This window comes from Camelus bactrianus, chromosome 9 (genome assembly GCF_048773025.1).
Source record: "Camelus bactrianus isolate YW-2024 breed Bactrian camel chromosome 9, ASM4877302v1, whole genome shotgun sequence".
Lineage (NCBI taxonomy): Eukaryota > Metazoa > Chordata > Mammalia > Artiodactyla > Camelidae > Camelus > Camelus bactrianus.
In genome coordinates this window covers 42,620,140-42,636,925 of record NC_133547.1, presented here as the reverse complement: position 1 = coordinate 42,636,925, position 16,786 = coordinate 42,620,140, and the positions used below count along the sequence as shown (strand labels likewise).

Sequence of the window (16,786 nt, the reverse complement as noted above, 5' to 3'; positions counted from 1 at the left end):
ATAGAGAGAAGGTACAAGCCACATATGTAATTAAAATTTTTCTAGTAACTACACTGAAAACTAATAAGTACAGCATAATTCAGAAATAATCTTATACATAAGACACTTAAGTGTGTATTGCAACATATTAAAGGAACTTTAATTCTAAAGTATTAAAGTTGCATTCAATAGAAAAATCTTTTATACCTTTGGTTTTTAAATTTACATTTAAATGAATTATAACTAAGTACAGTTAAAATCCAGTTCCTCAGTCCTGCCAGCCACATTCTATATATGCAGTAGCCACATGTGTCTTGTGGCCACAGTTTTGGACCTGGCAGATGTAGAAGCTTATCAGTTTCATGTTTCACCTGTTGGCAAGACCACCTGAAAAGTGATGTGTGCTCTCTGATCAGGAGGCACATCAAGTCCTGTGTGTTTCTTCAAGAATATTAGCAGCCCTTTGATTTCAAGGCCTAGATCCATTAACTGATTGTGTGGAGCAAAATGGTGCCATTCCATCATCGTGAATTATTTACCTGGACACTTGTATAAAGAGAACTTTCCCCTAAGTAGTAAATATTGTACACTTAGTGGTACAGCCTGTAGTTTAATGAGCTAATCCCTCAGCATTCTCTGTCATCACCAATTAGTTTCTTTGCTTTTTCTTTCTTTTTTTCCTGTGCTCGTATGAAATCAAGGTTTCAATCACACTGAAGTATTTCAATGCATTGCTACAGAGTCCTTCCTGATACTCCAATTGTCCTCTCTTTCAGCAGTGAAAGTGAATTTAAGCTGACCCCTTTCTCCCTTTGGTAAGATCCTCACAGGCTTTAAGACCTTTCCTGATATTAGTAGGACAAGGTGTTTCTTTTGCATCTTTAATATTTACTGCTCCTGACCTGGACTCAGTCCTTTCTTTAAGACTCTCTGATTTCTTTATGTCCAACACACTATTCGCAGAGCAAATTGAATATCCTTGACATACTCATTGGATTTGGTTTATTTAGGCCTTTCCAGTGAACAGAGCTAGGAAATACATATTCATAGTGTGTGTATTCATGTATTCACCTACAATGTCACAAACATTACAAATCAAATTCAGAACTACAGGCTTTATATTGAACCTTCTTTGTCTGAAACCAAGCAATTTAGTTTTAAGGACTCTTTGAATAGTAGAAATAGAATATCCTAGAGAGTCTCATTGCATTTCCCCATATTATATGGACAAAAGATTAAAGATATAGCAAAAATTCTGCTAACACCACAATTGAGGAAAGCAGTTTCTGGTCTGGTTACTGCCATCGGGACACAAATTATTGTGTTTTAGTGTCTTGGCATAGTTCTTATCCATGTTGTAGTTCCACAAAGGGGGTGCACCAGCTCATTTTCAAAGGCTGGAGGTGACATTTACCAATTTAATTTACTGGGGGTGGGAAGGGATAAATTGGGAGTTTCAGATTGCAAATATTAAGTACTATATATAAAATAAACAAGTTACACGGAACTATATTCAATATCTTGTAGTAACCTATAATGAAAAAGAATATGAAAACGAATATACCTATGTATATGTATGACTGAAACATTAGGCTGTACACCAGAAATTGACACAACATTGTAAACTGACTATATGTCAATTAAAAACACAAAACAAAATTTAATTTACTTTTGTAATGATAAAGAAAAGAAATGTGGTTTCCAACTCAAATCTAACCAAACAAGGTATATTCGAGTATGGTCTAGCCGTCACTACAAGATCTGCAAGTGTCTCAAATGCCTGGGGGGAGATGGATGAGGAAACCCTGATCTCTACAGACGCTGAAACCCATGGTCTATTCTCTTTCTGGCTGGGCTTTGGATGAAACGACAAGGTTTCAGCAGTGGATTTTCAAATTTTAGCCTAACAGCAGCTTTGTATGCAATGAGGACGCTGGACTAAGAAATTCTGAATAAAATCGGAAGAAGCTGGAATAGAATCAATTAAAATGCGGAATAAAACAGGGCATTTGAATGAAACCCAGGACTTCCAATTCAGGTCTGCAACCATCAAGCCGAAAACTGAGACACAGGCTTCTTCCTGCCTGATCAGGGACATCACAGCCCCTCACACAGACCGTTTACTCACAGGGACGGACAATCGGGCGGTTACAGGACGTGCGGTGTGAAGCCCCTTGCGGTGTAAGGCTCAGGGGGCGCAGCCTCTGCCCTTTACCCCCGAGACCCAGGGTGACCCGACGAGGGGGTGGCACTGGCGCTGTCTCTGCGCCCTCGGCGGCCGGGCCGGGGCCGCCGATGTCCTGCGACGGGCACAGTCGCCCTGGTCCAGCGGGGACACTCCAGGCTGGGTGCCCCCCATCTGCTCGCTGCCGGGACGCCGCAGCCCAGAGAAGCCCGATTCCGGGACCCCGACTCCTGAGGAGGAGCCGGCAAACCGCGGGGGACGCGGCTTTGAGGCGGCGGCGGGAGCCAGAGGGACTCTGGCCGCGCAGCTTCCTTCCTGGGACCGAAACCGTCGCGTCTGAGAGCTGCAGAAAGCGGGAGGCGGGAGCCGGAGAGCACGTCCACTCAGCACGTATCTGAGGCGCGGGTTCGCTTTCCGGCAGCGGCGGAGTTGGGGCTGCGGGATAAGAGACAGTTAGGCGCGGCCTAAAGGGAAGGTTCCACCGAGACTCGAACTCGGATCGCTGGATTCAGAGTCCAGAGGGCTCACCATTACACCATGGAACCGCAGGACGGCCCGGCGCCCCCCCCGCGGAGCCAGGCGGCGCGCAGCCCCGCGGGCCCAGGACCCGCCTCCTGCCGGGCGCTCGCTCACGCCGCCCCGAGCTCGCTTCCTCCGCGACTCTAGGGGGCGCCTCGCTCGCCTTCCCTCGGCGCGTCTCTGCGGGTTTGTACGTCGTGGAGGAGACGAAGCCCTCTCGGGGGTGAGCCACAGGCACGGCTTTTAGACCTGCCCCAAGTCCAGCTGCTCTGCCGGGATTGCTAGAGTTTTCTGCCCTGAGGCAAAATTCTCACCCGGGGAAAAAAAAAAAAACATAACTAAATACAAAAAGTGTCCCTTTCCTCTTCCCTTCTTGTTTTCAACTGTCCTCTTCCCGCTGCGCTGAGAGCTCTGACTACCCTCAGAACAGCCCTCGGGGCCTCCTGGGATTGCCCTGCCCTGGCACCCGACGTGCAAAGGGTGCAAGCCCTGCCGGCTTCCCCTGGGGACAGATTCCTCTCTCTGTTGGGAGTCGTGTTCGAACCCCAGAGGCCCCTACGCGGCGCCCCGCCAGCAGCCTGGCCGCGCCCGCCCCGCGGGGGGACGTCGGGGAAAAGCAGGTGACCGCGTTTCTTCTGGGCTCTTTCCTCCCTGGATTCTTTCTCCTCTTCAGCTTTCCAGGTCTCCCCTCTCCGGCCTCCCGCGTTCCCAAGACTGAAGGCCTGGCTCGGTACCGGGTGTGGAGCTCCGTGCGGTGCCCGACGGGCCTCTAGACGTTTCCCCCTCGGGACGTTTAAAGGCTTGAGTTGCCAGTTTGAATGTTTCCAAGAGCTGCCCGTTTGGAAAGCCTTTCACAGCCTCCCTTTCTGCGGAGGGTGCAGCGCGCCGGCGGAGCGCAGGGGAGGTGGCACATGGGGGACTTCAGCCCGAGAGGCGGGGTCGGCACCTGCGGGGGCTCCGGGGCGGCGGGGAGCAGGCGGCCAGGGCCGTGGGCCCCGGGCCCCGCCGTGGGGCGTCCAGTGCCGCTCGCTCGTGTCAGGGCCCCAGTGTGCCCCGTCAAGACCCGGTGTGTTCATGGCCTGCGGGTCCGAAGGAGCTTCCAGCCCAGGAGGCAGGGGTTGGGGAGCAGGTTCCCTCCGCTGGCTCTGAGCGCAACAGGAGCCTATGAGCCTAGGACTGCTGATTGGAAGACTTGTGCTTCAAGCCCAGCAGGGAACGTTCTGGTCTTACTTCCACTCATTTCCTGCTTCTGAGTCTCCCCCAATTCACCAAGCCTCCCTCCTGAGGTGCTTTTTTGCTTCAGGCAGCGACCTCCTCCTGTGGCTCATAGTTCTTGTCCTCACTTGCTTTGCTCCTGTGGTGGTGTGTTTGGTGGCTGTGGAAGCTCAGTTGCCCAGGGTATTGACGGAGTTCGGCCCGGCTCGATGGATTCTCGGGGTCTCACCAGATGCCACTGGTCCCTCTGCACCTTCTGGAGCGAAGAGGGCACCTTGACCTACTTGATCAGACATCTGGATTGTAGGGGAACTGCCAGGCTAGTGGAGGCTGAGAATCACCAACTGGTCAGACTCCCAGGTTGGTGCACCCGAAAACTCAGCATTAACTAGCAATTACAGGATGCCACTGACACCAAGATTTTAGGGTGCTGCATCCTTACTTAAAAAAATTAATAAACACGATTTCTTAGAACAGTTTTAGGTTTACAGATAAATTGAGCAGATAGTACACAGTTTCACATATGCTCTCTTCTCCCTAACAGAATTTCCCCTATTATCAGTGTTTTGTGCTAGTGGGGTACTAATACATGATCAGGACGGCAGTTTTCCCAGCATGAAGCTTATCTGTTGCACTCCAGGTGTGCTGACCCCTGTCACTTCCTCAAATGTGGGAAACACTGCGTAATTTGTGGTAGTTGGGGACGGCGTTCTCAGCCTCCTCTGACAATTAATGGTTAATAACACACTAGGTTAGTATAATCAGGAGTTTAGGTAAGTTCTTGGAGGGCGTTTCTGGGGCATTTTCCTGGAAGATAAACCTCCCTGCTCCCCTTCTAAGTCACTTTGGAAAAAACTGTTGCATTCCTTTCAAGTGCCAGACTGTGAGTTGAGGACCAGCAAGGTTTAATGAGGATTAAGGCCCTAGTCAACCAACTGGGAACATTTTCTTTGAAAACGGTCCCATTCCCTGATTTCCACTTGGACGGGAGTGGACTATGTTAGTCCTTCACTGCAGAAACACCACAGAGATTTTGAATTCAGAGAGACCTGTGTGGCCAGGTGACTGCCTCTCCCAGCCCAGGGATGACAGATGTTTCTGTTATATCACCTGGCTTCCTCTTTTTCTTCTTTCTTTCTTTCTTTTCCTTTCCTTTTCTTTTTTTCTAAATAATGCACCACTAGAGGCTGAAATCTGTCTGAGAAACCAGGGTTTCTGGCCCAGGACAGGTCACCCAGCTTTTGGGAAAAAAAGAAGGGGGACCGGCACCACGAGTGTGATCATCCCTAGGCAGCATCAGCCACTTTCTCCAGTGAAGCCATCACCACTACACTTCTCACCACTTCTGATTACTGGGCTGAGAGCTCTGTGAAAGTTGAGATATTTTGTTCATCCCTGCATTCATGACTCCTGGCACTGAGTCAAGCGCTAAGGAGGTTCTCAGCAATGATAATTCACTGTTTGAATAAAACTGGTTGCAACTTCCCAATTATCTTTACTATATTCCTGTTCCAGTGTCTTGTCAGGGATGCTCCTCTGCTTTTTCCCAGGATGTAGCAATCCCCTTCCTTGGAGGCGAGGCTGCCCTACACTGTCCTTGCCCTATGACACTCATCGTGGTGTCTCAGAAGACAGGATTGTCCTCAGGGATTCTTCTCGATGGTTCACTCTGTCACCAGGAAGAAGTGTCCTCAGCCTACCCTCCCATCCTCTTGGCTGCCACAACACCCAACTGCAAAGAGCCACCACATTTTGTTGAAAGTATCCACTTGTGTTCTTCTCACTGCTTTTATTTCCTCAGAGAAATCTTATCGATATTTGAACTCCCAAGTTCAACATAAGAAATTTAACACAGCTTAAGAAAAAAGAAGCACTCAACAAATATTTAAGACATATTGTGTACAAAGCCTTTCAGACTGTAAATGCAGAAGATACCATTACTATCTCTGCTTCAGATCTAAGGTCTTCCTACCCTGGCCCCTTCTGGCCGTAGTGCAGAACTGTTTAAGGCAAAAATGGACATCTCCAATCCTTCTCGAAACATCATTTATCCCTCTAAGCCCACACTTACTTGGAAGGCATCCACTGTGAGGGCAGCTCCAAGCTCGAGGTTGGGGGTCCAGGGCAGAGCCTCATGGCACCTCCTCCTTCTCTTGGAATTGGTGCTTCCCAGCAGTATAAACCATCCCTGGCCCAGCCTGTGGCTTTCCCTGGCAGGTGCACAAGTCACTGTGGAGTACGTTACCCTCCCAGTCCTCTCTGCTCCACTCAGGCTGCTCCTTCAGAGTTGGATGATGCTCTGTGCATCCCTCACTTTCCCTTGACTTTTATGAGCTTAGGTTGTCATTATTCTCACCTCCTCTGGCAACCACCTTCCTCCACCAGTACCTTGCCCTTCTTTGAATTATTCTGTCTCCAAACCTGCTGATTTTCTTCCTTTCATCTCCTCCCCTCAAGTTCTGTGTTTTCAGCGTGTAGGCTCAGCTCAGGCTCCTGTAGGAGATACACAGACAAGGGACCGAGGTCAGGTCTTGCCTGCATTTCTCAGGACACATTTAACATGAATCTCAGTCCCTCATGCACTCTGGAAAAACTGAGCAGGAAGGGACCTTGGAGAATCTGGATAACAACCTTATCTTACTGATGAGAAAACCCATCAGAAGATTTTCCCAAGCTCCTAAACCACTTACTGGCAGCAAAACCACCACAAAAGCCTTGATCAAAGCTTCCCTGTCCAAAGCACCCGACATACCCCTTAGAAACTCGCAGCTGAATTTCGGGGGACGTTGGATCAAACATCAGTATTTCTACTTTTCAAACAAAAATATCTGAAAGACCTTTTCTGGGGCAATTCTTTTATCACAGTTCCTTAGTCCTATTATTTATACTCCGTCAGTTTTCAATCCTGGCTGACACAATGGGACAAAGGAATATATGAATACAAACAAAGTTTATCACAGATACAGTTAAATAGTATTTATGCCATTCCTTGTCAAATGTCTGGCTCCTGTGCTAGAAGATAGTCCTCCTGAGAGAAGGCACTTGTCTGCCTTGTTCATCCAGTCTCCTTGGTGCCTCCTCAAAAGCGTGCCAGGTTAAAAAAAAAAAAAAAAAAAAAAGATCCTGCCAGATAAAATATTACTAAATGTCAGGTGGATAAATAACAGTTTCCAGGAATAACTAATGTTTTACCAGTCTTCTAGTCCCAACCAGTCTAGTTCCAGTCAGATCCTATCCTGGGTCTGTGCTGAGACAATTAAAGCACAGACAGAGGAAAAGCAGTCCAAGATGCAAATACCAACTCCACCAGGTACCCTTTGCTTTACATGGTGATTTCATTACAGTCGAGCATATTGATCTCATGTGTAACAGAGAAAGACGTATAATGTAATAGAGAAAGTAGCATTAACCTTGGCTGAGTAAATGCAGTATGACGCAGCAGACAGGGTTCCCATCCCTGGGCACTAGCTACCCACCTACATCACAGTCACTGTGGTGCCTGTTAAAAATCTCTGGGGGTAAGGTCCAAGAAACTACTTTTAGGCAAAAATTCCAAGGAGATTCTCATGCAAGGGAAAGGCCTATACATTAAAGAAACAGCCTGGAACAGCAGCATTTGCCGAGCATGAGTGGTAAGTCTGCACTGCGCTTGGCTCAGATGATCTGAAAGAACAAAAGTCCTAGTGGCAATAAGAATGATTCAGTTGAACAAAGCAAGTCCCTTGCCCAAGGTGACCTGTCAGTAGGAAAGGTCCCTTTTTCCAGGAGGAGTGCCTTCCTGAGGTGGGACACAAAGGGACCTGGATCCCCCCATCTGGGCTTTTAGTGCCTCTATTGTCCTTTAGGTTTCCCCCTCTAGGGGATCTCAGCCCTCAGGGGGATCATTTCTCTGTGAAGACCTGTTATTTTTTTTTTTTTCTCCTCTTGGAAAAAGAGGTGGCAGAGATCATTTCTGGGGACCAGAGTTCTGGGCTTTCTCTAAGCTACCTTTCTTTCAGGTGAGCTGAAAGAAATCATGACTGATAGAAGTCAGGATAACAAAGAGGATCCCAGAGGAGCATGAGACCAGCAGGGCAGCACCCAATGAGAGATGATCAGAAACAGGACATGGTCAACATCAGCCCTATTCAGTGGGGAGGACAATCCTGTGAGCAGGGAACCCAGCCACATCCTTCTAGACTTCTATCTACAGAATTGTGAGATATATCCACATTGTTTTAAACCACTGTTCTTGTAATCTGTTAATATGCAGCAGTAAGTAACTACTTCAGAGGCTTATCTCTACTCTCCTAATTTTTAATTACCAGAAACCTGTATGCTAATTGCTGCAAAGCAAAAAACAAATCAAAGAATCACACTAAAAATCTTATGCTCACCTTTATATGACTGTTTCCAAGCTCTTGTGATGTGAAGGACATCGTAAAGGGCATTTCAGGTATCAGAGGAATGTTTCTTTAATGTCATGAACCTAGCTGCTAAAGAATAAAGAGTGCAATACTTAACTCCACATAACATTATCCAAGAATCCATCATCTATCTCTGTTATCTGTGGCAGATTTTTTTAATGCTCCTTGTTCTCCTGAGCTGACCAGGCAAGGTTTTATGCTGAGCACCAGTTACCAGCATAGATGAAGGAACTCAAGGAGATCAATGGCTCCAGATTCCCCCAAACAAAGTACTCTGAATGCAATTTTTCCTCTTATTTTGGCTAAAATTAAAGATCTATCTTTAAAGTCCTATTCTAATGAAAATTTAAACTTGTATGTCTCTGTTTTCCAATTTTTCTTCTGCTCAAGCCGAGTCTTGGAGACCTCACTCGTCATGGTGAGTGATCTCTCATTTTACTGAAGCCTGGGCTCTCTGTCAAAGGAAGTCAAGTAAATCCAACCTCAAATCTCTTCTGTCAATCAGTCCCTCACCCTCAAAATTCAGAACAATGATCAAACCCAGCAGCCAGCAGCATTTCCCAGCATGAGTGATAGGTCTGCACTGCACTTGGCTCAGATGATCTGAAAGAACAGAGCAGTCATGAACTAGAATAGAGAAAAAGCATATGATTTCACCTTTTCCAGGATGTCAGTTAAGCCAATGATTGTGAACTCACTTGAAGAAATCTCTCAATAAGGAGTTAATTGTTGACAAAAATAAATGGTAGGCGCAGAGGCTATTCAGTGTTGGCAAGAGGGTGGAGAAGATATGCTCATAATTGATTGGGAATATGAATTGGTAAAGCATCTTTTCAAGGAAATAGGACAGGGATTAGCAAAATTAGATAGGTATGTACAAATATATTTCTAAACTGAGCAATTTCCTCTACAGGAATATATACTAGGGAAATACTTACATAAGTGATGATGGAGAAACAGTTGGCCCTCTCTGTGGGTTGCATATCCAAAAATTCAATGAATCATGGATTAAAAATATTCAGATAAAAGTTACCAGAAAGTTCCAAAAGCAAAACTTAAATTTGTCGGGTGTATTTGCATAGAATTTACATTGTGTTAGGTATTTGAATAACCTAGAGATGATCTGAAGTATGCAGGAGGACGTGCATAGGTTACATGCAAATACTACATCACTTTATATAAGGGACTTGAGCATCTGCAGATTTTAGTATCAATGTGGTTCCTAGAGCCGATCACCATAGTCTACAGAGTTACGATTGCATAAGATACAGAAATATATAGATGTCCCCTGCAGTATTATGTGTATAAATAAATATTGGAGCCAATTTCATGTCCATCGATTGGAGAACATTTATAACAATCCATTCATACCTCTAAAGGGTCTGCAGTTGTTTAAAAGAACAAAGCAGATGATAGAAATGCTGACAGTGATGGACTGATAAAAGCTAATGTGTATTGAGTATTTACTGTGAGCTAAGGACTGGGCTCAATGCCTTATCTGCATATCTCATTTAAAACCTAGGACAACCCATGGAGGAAGAACTAATTGACCCAATTTTAAGTGAGAAATTGAGCTGCAGAAAATTCCAGAAACTTAGTCAAGTCACACTGTTAACCAGTCAGGTTTGCACCTACAGCCTGAGAGACTACAGTGCTCTCTTTTCCCTTCCTCTCTTTAAGGGATTTCCAGTGAGAAAGAAAAACACCAGCCTGCGATGCCCTACAATGACTGACCTGACACTCACACCCTGACTTGTTCTCATGTTGTAAATAAACAATCTCAGATACAGAATATCAACCTCAGAGAAGATTTTTCTGAGGTCTTGATAAAATCAGGTAAAACAGGGCTACCTCATAATTTTGTCAGATCACAGACAAAAGCAAGGTCACTGTGCAACCTACAAAATCTCAAACATCCTCATCTCTTCATAAGGAAATGACCGTTACTTCTTAACTCCAATCACAAAGTTGCCCATGCTAACAGTATTCAACATACAGCAAACCCGGCTTCCTCCCACCTTCCACCAAATCACCCAACCAAAGCCCAAATCCTACAATAGGCTTATCATAGGATTACACCCAACCACACCCTGAAACTGAGTTCCCCCTAAAACCGAGTTAATCTGCCGGGTTTATGAGTAACCTCTCTATCTGAAACGTTCTCCCCTTATTGTCCAACACCTGTTCCCTTTAAGATGCGAGAGTATCAAAGAAAAGTGGGGAAGTGAAACCGGGCAGGACCCTGTGGGGCCCTCCCTTGTACAAAAGCCTTTTCTGTGTCCCCCATTACTTGTCTGTAGGGGAAAGGTTTCAGCCTCGTAGGCCTTCCCTGAGTTACAAAAGGCAGATTTAAATACTAGTTAGAGGAGTGAGGAAATGCAGAAACACAGAAAAGGCGGTCGGGAATCAATAGTGCCGCAATGAGGCAGGGTCCTGATTCCTCCTCAAGGAATATGCTTGACTCTCTGATACAAATTTCTGAGTTCTAGAGGAACTAAGGCCCCCATCCAGCTGGAGGATGGAACTTCAGGCCAAGTAGAAACACGTGGATCCCAGCCTGGCTGGAACAAGAAGGCTAATGACTGAGATCCCTGTTGCCTCACCACCAACCACTAGAGGAGGATTACACATTTCTGATGACCTCCCCACAAATTTTGCCTATGAAAACTTTGCCCTGAATACCATCAGGGAACACCGGCCTTTTAAGCACCAGCTTCATTTATCCTTGCTGGGTCCCGCAATAAACTTTTCTCTCCTCCAAACGCCAATGTTTCGGTTTATCTGGTCTCACTGTGCGTTGAGCAGGCAAACTCTTGTTAGGCAACTACCCACAGGGCGTGAGTGGCCTGGGTTCCAGCGACTTAGGGGCCCCTGCCGCTGCGGTTCGAACCCGATTCCCAACAAGAGGCATCTGTTCCCGACGGAAGCCGGCGGGATTTGTACGCTTTGCACCTCGGGTCCCAGGGCAGGGCAGTCCCAGGAAGCCCCGAGCTCCGAGACGGGAGCAATGGGCCGGCCTGCGGTTCCGTGGTGTAATGGTGAGCACTCTGGACTCTGAATCCAGCGATCCGAGTTCGAGGCTCGGTGGGACCTTTCTTTTAAGCCGCGCCCAACGGTCTTTTATCCCGCAGCCCGAACTTTTCCCGCTGCTGCGGGAAAGCGAACTCGCGCTGAGTGGACGCGCTGAGGGGACGCGCTCTCCCGCTCCCGCCTCCCTCTCCGTCCTGCTCCTGGACCCGGACCTTCGCCGTCCTCGGAAGGAGGCTGTAAGCGCCAGGTGCTGACCCCGGGCCCGCGTACCCCGTACTCTGCTGTCTCCTCAAGAGTCGGGGTCCTGGAAACTGGCTTCTCAGGAAGGCGGGGTCCACACGGGCGTGGACAGTCGGGGGAGCCCTGTCCGGGGTGTCTCTGCTGGACCCCAGCGGCTCTGCACGTCGCGGGACATCGGAGGGCCTCGCTCGGCCGCCGAGGGCACAGAGACAGCGCCAGTGCCACCCCCTCGTCGGGTCACCCTGCGTCTCGGGGGTAAAGGGCAGAGGCTGCGCCCCCTGAACCCTGCATCACGAGGGGCTTCACACCGCACGTCTTACAACCGCGCGATCGTCCCTGTAAGTAAATGGTCGGTGTGAGGGGCTGTGATGTCACTCATCAGCCAGGGGGAAGCCTGTGTCTTGGTTTTCGGCTAGATGGTTGCAGACCTGAGTTGGAAGTCCTGGGTTTTATTCAGATATCCTATTTTATTCCGAATTTTAACTGATTCTATTCCAGCTCATTCCCATTTTATTCAGAATTTTTGGCTCCTAAATCCCCACTGGACACAAAAAGCTGCGGTTAGGCTGATTTGAAACCTGACTCCTAGAACTTGTCCTTTCATCCCAAGCTCAGCCAGTAAGAGGCGACCAGGCCATGGGTTTCAGTGTCTGTGGAGACAAGGGGTCCCTGAACCATTACCGCCCAGGCCTCTGAGACATTTGCAGGTCTTATAGTCAAGGCTAGACCATCCTTGAATATACCTTCTTTGGTTGGATTTGAGTTGGAAACCACATTCATTTTTTTTATCATCATAAAAGTAAATTGAATTTTTAAAATGTTGCCTCTAGCCATTGAAAACACATGTGACAAATGAACCTGCGTATCCCTTTTGTGGAACCGCCGTATGGATAAGAACTACCCCAAGAGACTAAAACACAATAATGTATGTGTACCCCATGACTATAACAAAACCAAAAACTGCTTTCCTCAATGGTGTTGTTAGTGGCATTGCTTGTATTTCTTTATTCTTTTGTCCATATGATGTGGGAGTGAAGGGGATACTGTATTTCTATCACTTCTATTGTTCCTAAGAACATAAATGCCATTATTAAAGACATTCAGATGAAAGATATTCAATAAAAAGCCTGAGTTTTGAATTTGAATTGTGAATGTTTGTGAATGTATGAATACATAGAAATCTGAATGTGTTTTTCATAGTTCTGTCCACTGGATAGGCCTAGAAATAAACCAATTCCAATCAATATCGCTGGAATACATAATTTAATCTGGCAATAACATTTTGCACAACCCCTCACCCCCCAAAATTCGTAGAGAAATGACTGAGTCCAGGTCAGAGGCAGTAAATATTCGAGATGAGAACATAAGCACCTTATCATACTGGTATCAGATCAGGCAAGGCCTCAAAGATTATTAGGATCTCATCAAAAGGATGAAAGAACCATCTTAAAGTCACTTTCACTGCTGAAGGAGAATAACTGGAGTATCAGTAAAGACTACATTGCAATGGATTGAAATACTTCAGTGTGGTTGAAACCTTGATTTCATATTAGCACAGGGGAGAGAAAAGGAATAAACTAATCGGTGACCACAGAGGATGCTACGGGATCTGCTCATTAAGCTAAAGTTTTCTCTACAGACTATACCACTAAGTAACTAAATAGTTTTTAGTTTTTAGGGGAAGTTTCTCTTTCTAAAAGTTTTCCAGGTAAATAATACATGATGATGGAATAGCAGCATTTTTCTCCAATTAGTGGCTCTAGGCCTTGAAGTTAAAGGGCTGCTAATATTATTAGAAGAAACACACAGGACTTGATGTGCCTCCTGGTCAGACAGCACACACCACTTTTGAGGTGGTCTCTCCAAAATCTCAAACATAAATCTGATAAGTGTCTATAGTTGCCAGGTTCAAAGTAGTGGCCACTAGACACACGTGGCTATTGAATACGTAGGATATGGCTAGTAGGACTGAGGAATTTTAATTATAATTATTTAAATTCTTTTTTGTATTTATAATTCATTTAAGTGTAACTTTAAAAACTGAAGATACAGAATATTTTCCTATTGAATACAACTTTAAAACTTTGCTGGAATTATGTTTCCTTTAATGTGTAGCATTAGGTAGCCGTGTAGAAGGGTGTTTGTTTTCTTGTGTGCTTATATTTCTTAGTTTTCAGTGTAGCTACTAGAAAAATTTAAATTGCGTATGTGCCTTGCATTTTCTTTCTGTAAGAGCACTGCTCTAATTTCTACCAACAAAGAGAAAATATGGCGCTCAGAAGAGTTTGTTAAAGTACAGCCAATTGTACATGTTAGACGGCGGGAATGCTACAGAGCAAGCTATTCAATTCTTCAAATTAATGATTTAGAAAAAAAAAAAAAGAGGATGGCAAGAGACCAGGAGAGAGCTACCTTGAGTGTGAGAGAGAGAGAGCGCGCGCGCGCGAGAGAGAGCGGGAGTGAGAGAGAAAGGAAGGAAGCCAGAAACTGAGGGGAAACATATTTGCAAGAGATACAAACACATATCCTACTGATTAAGTTTGTGGTTTTATTTGGATCCCAAGAAAAGAAACTAACTTAAAAATAGCACGGAGACACTGTTGAGAGATGTTGAGGGTAGGGGATTATATATGTGTGGGTGGAAGGGCATGTGGGAACTCTGTAGTTTCTGCTCAATTCTGCTGTAAACCTGAAAGTGCTCTTAAAAAACCAAAATCGATTAAAAAATAACAATGAGAAATTTGAACACTATTTTATGACATTAAAGATTTTACATTAATTTATGACTAACTGTAATATTATAATAACACTTTCAATAAGAGTCCTCATTTAGGAGAACATAAAATTACAGATGAAGAATGATGTCTGAGATTTACTTTAAATAATAGCGGAAAAGATAAGTGGGTAGGATTGTAGAGAAACAAGTTCAGCCACAAGGTGATAATTGTGGAACGTGACTGACAAAGAGGAGGGAATGTTCTGTTATATAATTCTGTCAATTTCAGTGTATTATTAAACTCTGTATTTGAAAAAGGATGATGAGAGAGTACAGGTCCACCTGGATGACAGCAGCTGAATCTCTCAACACCTATTTCAGAGGGCTAGGGATTAAGCTAGAGAGTCAATGACTCCACACAGGACAGCTCCCCCGAACAACCTGGGGCCACAGAACACTGCGGACTCCAGGTAGTTTGTATTTAGCCAGGCCTGGGAGCCACACAACAGTAGAGGGATCAGACAAGACTGCACACAAAGAGGAGAGGCCAGCAGGGAGGGAATCCAGGTAAAATTCCCTACAAAAGAGCATGTGGACAAACTCAGAGCGTGCCTGGGACCTGGTGGACTACAGCTCTGTTGACTGCGGAATGGCCAGGAAGGGGTTCGGCAGTGCAGACGACCAGAGGATGACAAACTTCGTGAGGCACAATTGTCGGGGCCACGGTGAGACCTAGATGAAGGTAGTGTTCTTTGGATGTTTGTGGTGAAGAGAAAGAATGAAGCAACCAGTAGAAGTCAAAGGTCCTACTGGAAGGAAATAGAATCTCAGAACCAGGAGACACACCATGCCTTTCCCCAAAACCTTACATCTGCTACAGTAATTGCACAAGACAAAGATCTAGACAAAAGAAATTGACCAAGCTCCTTAAAGATTCAGCACTTCCCACCTAGATCTGCTATTTCTCTCAGAGATAAATCCTACTCTGCTGGAAAGGAAAATCATACAGCAGACATTTATTTATTCTAAGGTGACATTAGAGAAAAACAAAAACAGAGTTAGAGATTTCAGCTGATGAAAAGATTCTCCTCAGAATCAATCAAAAACGTAGGAAACATATAAAATAGTATCTATATCTTAAATATTCTAAACAGAACCTTTTTAGATACACACACACACACACACACACACACAAACACACACAAACACTCTGGCTCACGTACACAAGAAAAGGAACTCAGAGCACAAAATTAGACACAAAGACCAAATGAGAATTGGTAGAAACTAGGAAAACACTGAAGAAAAAGAACATTCCCTGGAAAATAGTCTAAATGAAAACGTATAAAGGAACTTATTTGTCTACAATCATAGGACACATTGAATTGAAAAATGAAAGCATTGAACAGAAAGGAAATGGATAAAAGATAATGAGAAAGGGTCAGAGAGAAAGTCATAGATATCTGGGAGAAATAGGACTGGAATGTTCAATTCTAAGTCCCATTGTATTAGAGCTGAAAGAATTTTTTTAAAGAAAAAAATTCCTGTGAAGCGCTCAAACTCCCTTTACCCCAGTGAAAGAGAAAATCAAATTATATTCCATGTCTCAACAAAACATCCCAAGGAGGAAAATGTTTCTTTAAATCTCAATAGAAGTCACTGTGGGCATGTCCTTCACATTCAGCCAAGCTGTCCATGTATCAAAGCAAGAGAAAATGAACACTAAATATGCCAACGTTGAAGAGTCCTCATTTCCACCATTAGGAAACTTGACGGATGAACTTTACACGTCAAGAAGTCACCAAGTAAACCCAGAGATATGAAGACCTGGTCACCACTGAATATATGTTATGAAGATTTAAGCCGGTGTGTCATGGGCCCTGGGACCTCTGCGAGGAGGCCGCTGACACTCCTGGGGTGGGGCAGCCCTCCTGTGAACCTATGGGTCCCTAAAGGGCCCCATGGGCACCCCCTCCAGCTCTTGCACATACCCTCCTTTCTTCTGAAGTTAAAACCAAATGGGGAGGGGGCGGGGACAAGGTGGGAAAAATAGTACGTAAAGGGTGTACATTTGACTAGGTTGAAATACCACTAGAATACTATCAGAAGTGGCAGGTAAAGACAGAAGGAAAGAGAAAAGTAGAATAATGTCCTTGATGGTGACAGTGGTAAAAAGTTGAAGTTGAGAGGTATCATTCAAAATTTATACTTCAAATTAAACTTATGTGACAACATACTAAGGGAATAAGATGACAAATATTTTAGTGCAGTGTTAAACACTAGCTATCCAGTCCTTCCTACATACCAAACAAAACACAGACACATACACACACACACACACATGCACGCACAAATAACAGAGAGAAAACAAACACATTAAATGCACTCTACTACAAATGGTACATACAACTTAAAAGATGTGGGAGAGTTTAAGATATAAAAATGAAGAGGAGAAAAACGAATGTTTCTATTAATTTATATCCGTGTCTACTAAATCAG

The 16,786-nt window shown here is 45.0% G+C and overlaps 2 non-coding genes across 2 annotated transcripts; one reads left to right on the top strand and one right to left on the bottom strand.

The window, feature by feature from the left end:
• Nucleotides 1-2,637: 2,637 nt before the first annotated feature.
• TRNAQ-CUG (transfer RNA glutamine (anticodon CUG)) lies at nucleotides 2,638-2,709 on the bottom strand. Its single transcript has one exon. It is a non-coding gene; the product is annotated as a tRNA-Gln (tRNA).
• An 8,616-nt stretch (nucleotides 2,710-11,325) lies between these two features.
• TRNAQ-CUG (transfer RNA glutamine (anticodon CUG)) lies at nucleotides 11,326-11,397 on the top strand. Its single transcript has one exon. It is a non-coding gene; the product is annotated as a tRNA-Gln (tRNA).
• The last annotated feature ends 5,389 nt before the right edge of the window (nucleotides 11,398-16,786 follow it).